Source organism: Serinus canaria, chromosome 4, assembly GCF_022539315.1.
Source record: "Serinus canaria isolate serCan28SL12 chromosome 4, serCan2020, whole genome shotgun sequence".
In the NCBI taxonomy this organism is placed as follows: domain Eukaryota; kingdom Metazoa; phylum Chordata; class Aves; order Passeriformes; family Fringillidae; genus Serinus; species Serinus canaria.
The window spans coordinates 11,407,825-11,419,886 of NC_066317.1; the positions used below are offsets into that span (position 1 = coordinate 11,407,825).

General features: G+C 37.3%; 1 protein-coding gene across 1 annotated transcript in view; it reads right to left on the reverse strand.

Annotated features, from left to right (window-relative positions):
* INPP4B (inositol polyphosphate-4-phosphatase type II B) overlaps positions 1 to 8,312 on the reverse strand; it is a 284,613-nt gene extending 276,301 nt beyond the window's left edge. The window contains 1 exon segment of the mRNA XM_018922414.3: positions 8,146 to 8,312. The gene's annotated coding sequence lies outside the window, so the exon portion shown is untranslated.
* Positions 8,313 to 12,062: the final 3,750 nt, after the last annotated feature.

Below are 12,062 nucleotides of genomic sequence, written 5' to 3' on the forward strand. Positions count from 1 at the left end.
GAAACTGAGCTTGCCTCAGGATGTGAATGGTTGGCAACAACCTCTTTTTCATCCATAGTAAAATTGCTTCTGATTGCCCAGCCTGGAATAGCTGCTCAACATCTAGCTGAGGGATTATCACCTACATTTTAATCAGACCTACATGCTTTGAAGGATTCTCAGCTTCTAAAGGCCCTCTGGGCAGGAATTAATGGGGAAACCAGCCTGAAGCAGAGAATCAGAGCTTAGAAGGGGACCAACAAACCCAATGCACCAAAAGATCTGATTCTAAGAAGGCTAAAAAGAAGAATATCCCTCACAACTTCAGCTTGCAAAGCTCTGCAGTGGTGGTTACAAACAGGCTGTTCCTTGGTCACACTTGTGTTCTTTGCTTTCCTGTCATCCCACCACAGTGTTAAAGCAGAGCACATACAGCCTGGCCAGAGCTTGGAGCAAGCTTCTCTCACCAGCCTGGTATCACTAAGTCTCTGATCTGTTTGCAGTAGGCAAAAATAGAGTAGTAAGATCTCACAGCCCATAGAGAGGTGCTTCACACAGTAAACACAGTCAGAGCGTGCCCTCCAAGTAAAAATAGTGGCTGGACTAAACTCCATCCAGTTAGTCACTGGAACAATTATCAATATTACTAATGACATAGAGCCAGATATTGAAGAAGAACATACCCCATACAGACAGAGTGACTATATGAAGTACAATTAATTCAGCACAAAAATAAATTTGAATAATACCATCATTCCATTACAATGCTATTGCACTGCTGCAGACATGCAGTTATTTTGATCTTAACTACATTTGCATACATTAAAAGATGTGAATCTCTTAAGATCTAAATCTTTCAGAATGAATGCTTTCTTTCATATTGAATAACCAGGAATATTACCTAACTTATGAAATGAAAGTGTTTCTCAAGAAAGCATTTTCTAAAGAAACCCAGTTCCAGGACATGCTTCTCAAAGATAGCTTTAAGACTGCAGACTTTGTGAAAAGAGCCACGAGAGAGTCAATTGAAATAGGACACCACAAAAAGAAGGAAAGTTTGGGGACAGAAAGGAAAGGACCAAATATAGCAACACACTTTAAAGATGAGAGACATATCTATAACAAATAGTGACTGAGCATGGCCTGGGAAGAGTCATTAGAGTTGCTGGGAACACGAAGTAGAGAACATATGAGAAAGATTGTGGAAAGAGCCCTCTCTGAGAACTGCTAGTAGGCCTAGAAGAGAAAAAAAGAGAGGTAAAAAGGCAGCACACTAAAACTTCAGGGTCCAGATCAGAAGGGAGTCAGTTTTTAAGACTCAGGCACAGCTTCTTCCAGCTCTCTAAACAAGCCCAGCTAAGGTGGCTGGCTCTCTGCGGCTGGGAGAGGGGCACACCTTTTGCAACTGATGTATAACAACCTTAAAACTCTTATCCCAAATAGAAGATAATTGGCTTCAGGATTTCTTTCCCCTCCTATTCTTAAATTTTCAGATGTTAGCCTAAACAATTCTATTCATCTTACTTCAAGGCAGAACAGCAACTTGTGCAGGAGTTTATACAAACAAGTTTAGGAAACTTAAGTTCTCCTGGTAAGTAGCTTTTACATTCTTCTGAGAACATTAAATTTTCAGACTGCAAGCACACACATGTGCCCACAAACAGTATTTTATAAAAGCATTCCACTCATTTTATCCACTGCAGGTTGTTGTGGCTACCCACCCCCTCCTCAATTCATTATGGCATATTAGCACCTTACAAGAGTGACAAAAACCTTCATAAATTATTCAAAAACTGATTTCTTTATTGCCTTAAGGCAGTTGGGCAATTAGGAATATGTTAGTTGGAAGATACAACCAGAGAAACTTGGCTCTGTGCTATTTTTCAAACTTACCTGTCCCAGCACTTATAAAAAAAAAAAATTTAAATAAATTGTTAAAACAAATAAAATTTTCAAATAAATAAATAAATCAAAGGAAGTGACATTTTGCTTGAAATGCCATTATGTTGGCACTTTCTCTGATCAATCACAGTAAATATGGCCAAAGTTTTAACTTCTGCCCAACATTTATCTTTTGTTTTAAAATATTTTTCTCCATCTCCCACCAGTAACACAGATACACACAACTTCTTCATTTAGCTGCTATTTGTTTATTTTCTTCCTCAAATCCAGCTTTACTATATGAGTCTATGGATGTATCATCTGATTTCTCCTTCTCCAGCAAAATAAAAAGATTCAACCTTTATTTTGCTGAAGAAAAGGAGTCTAACATTCATTTAAGAATGTTATCTCCACTGTGTATGGAGATGCATAGCCAACTCCCTTGCCATTAGCACAAGTGTCAAGACCAGTCACGTCAGAGTCTTTCTGCATGTGGATGGAAGAGGTGTGAAGTCTAAAAGAGTAGCAGGTGAAGGAGGGGATTTGTTGTCACCTCGTTTTTCTGTGCTGCTGCTTTTGAAGTATGTGGGAATGAAAGACTGTTCCTATAATTACCTTTCAAGCATAAAAAAATTACCAAGGGTCAGAAACCAGTCAGCTACAGCAGTGTCAGTTTTAATGACATGAAGTCCTTTAAACTTCACATTCACTACTTCCTCTTGATGCAGAAATGAAAGGTTTGGGGAAACTTTTTTTTTGTGTGGTGCCCTAAACCTAACATTTCAACTTAATTGGATATAATTCTCAGAAGAAACTGTTAACAGAAAGTTACTCCTTGTAAAGCCTGAGCTGTCTCAGCAAAAAAAAAAAAAAAAATCAAATTGAACCCAGAAATCACATGCTGGGGACAGGATTAGTCCAACCACATTAAAAAACAGAAAGAACCCTCTGAGTTATAAGACCTACTACAACACACAACATCAAAATCTAATACTTTCCACAACATATTATTTAGCTAAAGCCCCAAAATCTTTGTCTCTATATTCCCAGAGGAATGTTGCTCCAGAAGCTGACTGGTTTAACGTCAAGAATCTTCTGTAATTTTAAAAGTAAATGTCTTAATGGCCAAATTATCCACATTATTATGCTAACACTGACCTTTATCTGACATGTATATTTTTTTTTTTCTCCTTTACTGCAAGTGATAAAGGAAGCCAAGGTTTGGAGTTGTTTTCATTCCTTAATTCATCCTCTGTAGGAAATGCTTTCTAGTTCTCATAATCCTTGCCTGAACCCATCTCTCAAGAAAACATATAAGACCAAACCCATATAAATCCTCAAGATTACAAGTCTGAGTTGAAACTACATTACTCAAAACCAGTCTCACTTGATTTTGGTCCCGTGATTTATTTTCAAATTTTAAAAACTGTTATGCATTTAAACCACACTATCATAGCCCAACCTACCATTATCAGCAGCACTTGTACTCCAACTGATATTCACAAAGATGGTTTCTCTTGTGATGTGCCCAGTAATTTTGATCTGTACGCCATTACAATTACCTGTTTCCAGATTCAGCACTGCAGAACTCCACCACTGCCACTGTCCCAGAAGACTTATCACCTTTCACTGAACTGACATCAGTCCAAGTGGTTTCTGCTTCACTAACATTTCTTCTGAGTTCTTACAGCAACACTCTAATAACATTATAACATCACGCACAATACTGTCTATTTCTAGGTTTCAGTTGTATCCTTCAATATTCATGTTCTGCTATGCCTGCTATGCTATTACCTTATGGCTTCAATATCCAGTCTTATATTTTGCAATTCAAAATATTCCTTTTTACACCCCAAGCTCTTGGTATTTGCACAAAATTGTTTCAGCTTTGCTTGCACTTCAGCTAATGCACAGTCTTAACTGCACTGAAAGCTGGTATAGTCATAACCAGTAGTTACATACCTGACTACAATTCTCAGAAATATTTATTGCACTTAACTTTTATTCTAATAATTGTCTGTTGTTCTGAACAGTTACATCACTTTATCTGCTATGGTATCCTTGGGTTTCTATCTCTTTTCATGTACACTTTAAAGAAAAAAAAAAAAAGGCTCTATGCAAATCTATCCCATTCCTCAATTTCAAGTTCTTATTCAGCAACAGCATAAATTCTCAATGCCAGCAAGCCATTTCTCTGGAGAATGCAGTTTGATATCATATTTTCAAAGACTTGTCTTCCAATAAAAGCATTTTAAATGGTCAAAATTTTCATATCCTCTCTGTAGGAAAAGGTCTCAAGTGATACATCTCTTCTATCCTGTTACATCTTTGTTTCGAGGCCTAGGAGAGCTCTGTTCAATGTCAAGTAAGCCTGCACATATGCCATGCAGCTTTTCCAGCCCCACTGCACTTTTCCAAAAGAAACTTTCAATATCTCTGCTGTCTGCAGAGTCACAAACATCTTACCCTCCATTAGCCAGATTTCTCTTCAGCATTTTTTTTAGCACCTCAAGCTTATTGAATAGACAGGTTATGTTGATTTACCAGTGGAGTTATGATTTTGTCCAGCTCATCTGTAGACTTAGAATTCTGCATATGTCTATCTCTACATTTACATACCTTTATCTACATACATACTACTATGTCAAAGTCTTATGTGACCTCAAGCCTGTAAGCTTTTGGTCTCTCCATGACAAAGCAATAAAAAAAAAAAGATGCTAGCAGGCTTGGAAAAGAGGTTCACTGCAACTTAACATTTCTTTCACCTTCCCCCACTCCCAAAGTAAAATGGGGTATGACTGTCTGACTGAAGCTTCTAGTGACTCATTTTCTAATCATGAGTAACAGGGATGGGGAATCTCACAGAAAAATACAGGGGTGATTTCTGAATATTCTCTCTTTTTAAAAGTTAGCAGTCATACTCCTCTAGATACCAAAAATCTAAGTATCCAACTTGAAATTTAAGGCAGTAAACATTCAAGGCCACAGAAGAGGATGTGACACTTGTTCTTACAGCAAAAGCAATGCAGTCTCAGTGGACAAAACTTACGGGTACTACCATAGTAAGAAAGCTCTGAATCTCAAATGGTGACTAGTCACTTTTCTTAAGCAGCAATAAAGAAAATAATGACAAAACGTGAAAGTAGTAGCCACGAATCAGTATTTCCATCCTCTTCAACTGTAAAATGAAGTCAGAAGTAATTTAGAATAAGAAACAATAGGTAGCACTATCCCTGTCACTAGGAGATACTGATAGAGAAACAAGCTCTGATTTTTGAAAGAGAATGTGAAATGAAAAAAACTAAATGCAGAATACAAGCAGCAAAGACAAAAGGTTTCAGTTTATCATGTCATAGAACAGAAAAGGTTAATATAGCAAATCTGTTCTGGATCCTAAAGAAAGGTTTTTGAATAGTTCAGTTAACACTTAAATTCCTTTGTGATTAAACTATTTACAAGAGGCTAGACTTAGAGTTCAGAAAGTTATCATGGAACACTAATTCTATTTGGCATAAGTATGAAATTATGTATTTCCTTCTATAAGAACAACAAATCTTTTTAGCACATATTTTCTGAAGATGCTTGGTCTTCATATTTTCACTTTTAAGCACAAATTTTATTCACACATGCTTAAGTAACTAAAAATATTTTTACTCATTTTACGTGCTATCTCAGTCTATAACATAGCTTGTAATACCATTCTATGACCCTTAAAGAAGCACAGCATCTTTCTCTTTTCCATTGAATGCCTTATCCAATTCATAATGGAAAAGAGATGGAGCAGTAGCTGATATACTTCGCTTCTTTCTACTGATATATCATGCTAAGAAATGGGGGAAGGGCAAGTAAAGTAGAAGTTGCATACAACCATAAAATTTCTTTTTATCAGCACTAGACTTTCTCTACAGAGAAGATGCAAACAGGAACGCTATCAAAACACTACATGAATTCAAAACCAAATGTATTTTTGTACTGAATCCAAAGTCTATGGACACAATTACTTTAGCAAACAATTACTTTACATCAGACTAAACCTCATATTTTCACCAGAAAGCTTAATATACACAGATACCTTTCTTAAAAAACTCTAAACTGGGCTACTGGAAATACTGAAACACAGAAGCCTAAGACCCTAACCCCAAAGTTACAAGTGTATCTTTTGAAGTACTAAAAATGCCAATGCTGATTATCTCCATCTATATCATAGCATCTAAGAGCTATCCATTAATTCACAGAACACAACTTCACTAATTTTACAGAAGAAAACCAGAAAGGCCAGACATCCTCATATTTGAAATGCAACTGTCTCTATTTCTCTCATGAGCATTACAGAAATGCAATATCTGCTACAAACACAAGAGGGAACACAGCTTCTACCACATCTCCTAAAGGTGCACAACACTCCTCTCGCAAGGCATTTATGGGCCATCAACTGACTCTATCAAGAAAGTATGGCCTCCCTGCAAGCATTAATCTAATTCTGTTTCTTGTCTACCCAACCTCCCTTTTCTAGCAGCTATTTAATTTCAGACACATTATAAGCCACTAGTAACTTGGCTATAACACATATTCAGACACATCCCGTCAAACAAGAAGAGCAGGTTTGATACACACTACATGTTTTTAAAGCCAAAATAATAATCCTACTACTAATTTACAATTAGTTTCCAGATTATTTTTCAACAAATGACAGAGCTCAGACTTACCACATCCACCTGAACACACACACACACCCCTCCGTATTATCAACCTTACTTCTTGTCATTTTTAATCCAGCTTGATATTCCACATACTGGCTATATTTGGAATACACAGGTCAGCAAACTTCTGGCCTGTCTTTGACTATCTTTTCTTTATTATTTATTCCTTTTCTTCAATATTCAAGTACCTTTTTTTAACCCAGCTGCAACTTAGAGATTACTTGGAAGACAACAAACTTGGCAACTTGTACTTCATAAAAATGATAAAAAGATGGAAGTTCAACACAGACATTATGCAGGTGGCAAGCTAAGTGCTAGCCTGTAAAGAAGCTGCATGCATGAGTTGATGGGATTAAAGGGAAAACTGCTTACTGAAAACCTGAAGTAATATTGATCATGTTAAAGATAAGTGGGATATATGAACACATGTGATAACTTAACTAATCCATCTGGGATAAAGAGACCAACTCGCTGATAGAACTTCAAGGTAACATTAGGTAAATGACTGAGAACATAATTCCGGTTTTAGCCTGGGATCAGACAGCAGGTAACTCTCAGTATGCATCACTGCATCTGTATTTTTTCAGACACAAAAGAAACCAACTTGTGACAATGTACAACTTGCTTATTATGACTTTTACAATTTTCAAAAAACACTGAACAGGCTATTCAACTACAAAAGGCCCTTGGGCCAAATAGAGAAAATAGGGAGTCTAGATGTGCATTCTTAAATGGAAACTAATAAGGACATTTGGTAAAACTTTTAAACTTACTAATCACACTAGCAGGTTTTTTATGTATTACAGCAATTTCTACAGCAGCCTCTAGAGGATAAGGAAATACTGAGGCATCAAGTTCTGCTGTTGAGGAGGAAAAGAAAAAGGCAAGCTAGTTGCAAAATAACAGATAAGACAAGATTAATGCAGCGCTTTCATAGGAAAACCAAACCAAAAAGCTGCTAAGAGAAATAAAAAGAACAGAAATAACATAAATTTTATTTACTAAAATACAAATCCATAGTTTCTAACTTATGAAACTCATCAAGAAGACACATATAGCTTAAGATTTCTTCCGCAGCAAATCTCTGTAGATGCATTTAGGACCAAAACCTGCATATTGTGGGGTTCACTCTTGTTGGGCTCTATGTTTTACGCAAAGAAAGAAGAAAAAAAAGACATCATAAGGTAAACTCTAAGCTACCAAGCACTGTTTTATCAAAACATCTAACAAATAAATCTGACATAACGCTGCAATAGAAACCTACAGTTATTTGCAAAGGTTTTGTTTCAATGAAGAACTAATATTAGCACTATTAACAGTCTCTTTAGACCTAGCTTCAGCCTAAAGAACAATTTTTTTCATGTAATAGGGGACCACATATATTTGTCCTAATTCTCTTTGGGCTACTACATGCAAAATAAAACCTACATTACAATGCTTATTCCATAAGGTCAAACAGCTTTCAGATATCTTTGTGAGCCAGGACCAGGCTAAGCACAGAAAAAAAAACAGTACATACATATATAACATATAATAGTCAAGAATTACTTCTAAAGGAAAAACAATTACAACTCAACTACCTTACCTGAGCGTAGTGTATCAGGCCACTGTCTTCAAAAAACGGATGTTCACTGCTTCTGATTTTTTCCCCTCTTCCCTGAAATTTTCAATTTTCTACAAATCTTACTCTCTCCCTCTCCAACAGACAGCGTTGAAATTAGCAGTTGCCACTCCTCCTTCCTTGGGGATGGCACCACCCCCACGGCAAGAGGACAAAGAAAACGATATGCTAATTCTCACATGTGCTGTTCAACACAAATGAGCACCGGTATCAACACAAAGTAGAACACCTGGCTGGGACCAGTAACAGCCAGAACATCATTTGTTTCTGCTGCCCAGCACTAACACCACAACAACCCAGTCAGGGAGAGTAACTTCCCCAGCAACTTCAGCAACACCGAGCAAAGCTCATCATCTGCCTTCTACTCTTGCTTTCCATTCTACTGTACAAAGCCAGGGTACAGAGATTTCAGGACGCTCAGTAATTTAACTTTTATTTAATGTTGGTATGTTCCTTTTAAACACAGATGAATCATAATCCCTGAAGGCTATAGTCTTCCATACTTGAAAGACTGCTCCTGATGGGATTAGTTCTTGCAATAGACATAGCTGATCATCATCATTAAACAAATACAAAAACCACATAATCAAGTAGATGAATGTATGCAAATAAACAATTTCCTACAATCTGAAGGGACTTGGTGCTATGTCTAGAGAATGGCAGTCTTATTTCTTAACCAAAAATTTAAGCAAAGCATTCAAAAACAAATTCTTACAGCTTCCTGGAGTACTGATTATCTAAGTCCAGCTGCTTTAGTATCTGTGTTGTTTTCTGCTGCCAATATTCTCCAGCCATGTTTACTTTATGAGAACACCTAATCTGCCCCACTGAGTCTGATTACAGACTAGACACAGCTTACTATATACTGGTGTCATCCTGTTGGCAAAAAAATAAAACATTCCTCAGAGAGCTCTGTATTCCTAAAAACCTTGGTAAATAAAACAGGCTTGGAAATCACAGATAGATGAATATTAGTGCTGGGATCCTGCAAATGCTTTTCTTTTCAACAACTTCTCACTTCATCAACAACTGCACAGCTTCACTCTTGCTCCTCTTACACCCAAATTCTCTGCCACAAACATTCCGGTTAACTAGGAAAAGAAAGAAATCACCCAAATCCTATCTGAGCCTTTGCATTGGATTAGCCAATGCATGGCATATGTGGAGAGTAAACATTTCAGACATATCAGAAAGGGTTACTTAAAAGGATTTACTTAATGAATTGTAAAACAGGGAGCTCTCCTTACTCACAAGATTTTAATCTCAAAGGGACAAAATTCTGGTCCTGCATGTTGAGCCTTGGAAGACTCAGACTCTTGGACACAGATTATAGGCCTGACAGCTTGTTCATTTTCCTAAGGAGCTGTGTGGTGATTTTAGGTTGCAAAGACATTAGTGTATCTGAATACCAATGCCTCCCAGAAGGAAAGTAATTCTCCATTTCCAGGATGAAAATGGTATTCTATGTGGTATGTTCTCTCACTTTGATGCAGAAAGCCATTTCTGTCCAGGTTGTCCCGACTGGAATGATATGAAGAATAGAGTAGCTAACTAACACTTCTGTTGAAGAGACAGGCAGCACCAGTAATTCATTTTTTTGTCCCTTACACTCCACGGCTGCTACCAACAGAAATCAAGCTGAACTGAACGGATGAAGGAGCATAAAGCAACAACCAATCAACTTCACGAAATTTTCTTCAGAAAAAAAAATCTCATATCAATGTATTATTGATAGAGGATACAAAAAAACCATTTGAGGAATCAGCCAAATTTAATTTAAAAATATAATCTTGAAGAAAAAGTGGATGTTTAATTCTGAGAACATTTTCTAGCTGAATTAACATTCTGAATAGAGTATTAATGTTGAGATGAGTGACAATTTCACATACATATGAAAAAGATATTTAAAACTACAATGGTGAGTTAAGCATTTTGTCCACTGCTGCAGCAAAATCTAAGTAGTGTATTGGGTAGTCCAACACAAGCAGTCCAAGAGTTTTCTTGGAGCTCATCACTGTGCCAAGATAGAAAGGGCTTATGGGTACCTACAGCTCCAAGAAAAAGGTGAAAACCTGCTGGTTTTCAACCCTCTGACACTGGGACAAACATGGAAGACAGTTGACTTGCAGTAATGGAGACTTGCCTTCCATTGGGGACATTAATTATGATATCCTGGACAAAACCTAACTCCCAGATACATACCTAGAATTTCCTGTGCAGTTTCAGATAGACAGTGTTCTTTTCTTTGTCCTTAACGTTGGCTATGTAGTCCTGTTAAATGATTTCTGCATTCTACCCCAAACATAATAAAGATAAAAGTCCAGCAACAGAAAACCTAGCACGTACCAGTGTACAGTTCAAGTATCTGGCTGCACAGTGTTTGGAACCATTTCAAAGAGAAGGGAGAAGGAGGGGAGTAGTATCAAAATTAAATATTTCACTTCTCTATTCTGGGATAATCCTTAAAAGAATCCATAATGTGTCTGGTAGTAATTTAAATTCTCATCTCAGCAACAAAATGGTCCTACATTCACCCCAGGGAGAGAGGTGCTTTAAGCCAATCGGAGCATGAGAGAAGCAATTTACCCAAAGCACCTTATGCTTGGAGTAATCTGAACAGCAGAGAGATTGAGGCATCAGCTCAAAACTGACATAAATTACAGCAATGCCAATTGAGCCTGAAGGGAAAAATGCAACAGCTTCATCTTCAACTGTCCCAAAATCCAGTAATGTACTTCTGGTCTTGCACTCCAGAGAGGATGATCAAGAGTGGGACATATACTTAGTGAGGAGAAAAAGAGCCCTGCAGACAAAACCTATCTGAGGTTTCACAGTTACCTGGCCTGGCTGCAGCAGTGTCAGGCCAACTTGTCACAGAAGACAGCTGTGTCACCAGCTGCCATGTACCACAGACCAGGAACATTGTTCTAGGACATTTCACATATCTGTAACAGTTTTGCTGTCTATTTACTCCACAGCACAGCATTTAAAATACAAAAAAAAGAAGAAAAGGATTGTTTACCTTCTAATATCTGCTTAGGAGTAACCACATTTTACTACAACTCTTTGCCATACCCAGCCAGAGATGAGGTTGTCTCTTTTTAGGTCTAATACTATCTGGCAGCTGCTTCATTATTTTCCTCACATGGCAGGCATCACTTAAGATGATTTTAGAAAATGCTCTTGTTCATTTGTTTTGTTTTCATTCGTAAGACTTCAGGTTAAGTGAAAGGCTAAGTACAGATTCTAGCATTTATTTAAATATATGTCAACATTTTGAAATGCTACCATACCAAAATACTTCCATCAAATCCCTTATCCATTGGAAAGGAAATACAAGGAGACCTAGCTTGAGCTCAAATTTCACAGTTATTAAATGTGCACAGCTCCCACTGACAGCTGCATTCTCTGCCATTCTATTACATTTCCATGGATGCTGAGAAAACAATATATTTGTCTTTAAATTTGCAATTTGCAAATTGTGATTTGCATTTTAAACTAAAGGAAGAGAGCTAAATAAGAGTGGGTAATGAAATACAATAGTAAGTTCTGACCCCTAGATCACTGGCTAGAAATGTTTAATTTGCCTCTTTTTATGTCATCAGAGGACTCAATCCCATAGTACTAATTCTGCCCCCTTACTTGGCTGGGTTTGCTGAGTAGTGCTTCAAGAGGTGAAGAACACCAGTCCAGCAGTGACTGCTGGCAGATGGACACAGATTCCAGCTCAGCAGTTGAGAGCAACGTGACTTTTGTTGTTGATACTAAGTTACCTGTTTCAGTGAGAGCATTCAGGAAACTTTAGTGGATGACAAGTCGCCCATTAGAATAAACACTGTTGTCCTGTACCAACTGATTACAGAATACTCATCATTCTTCTC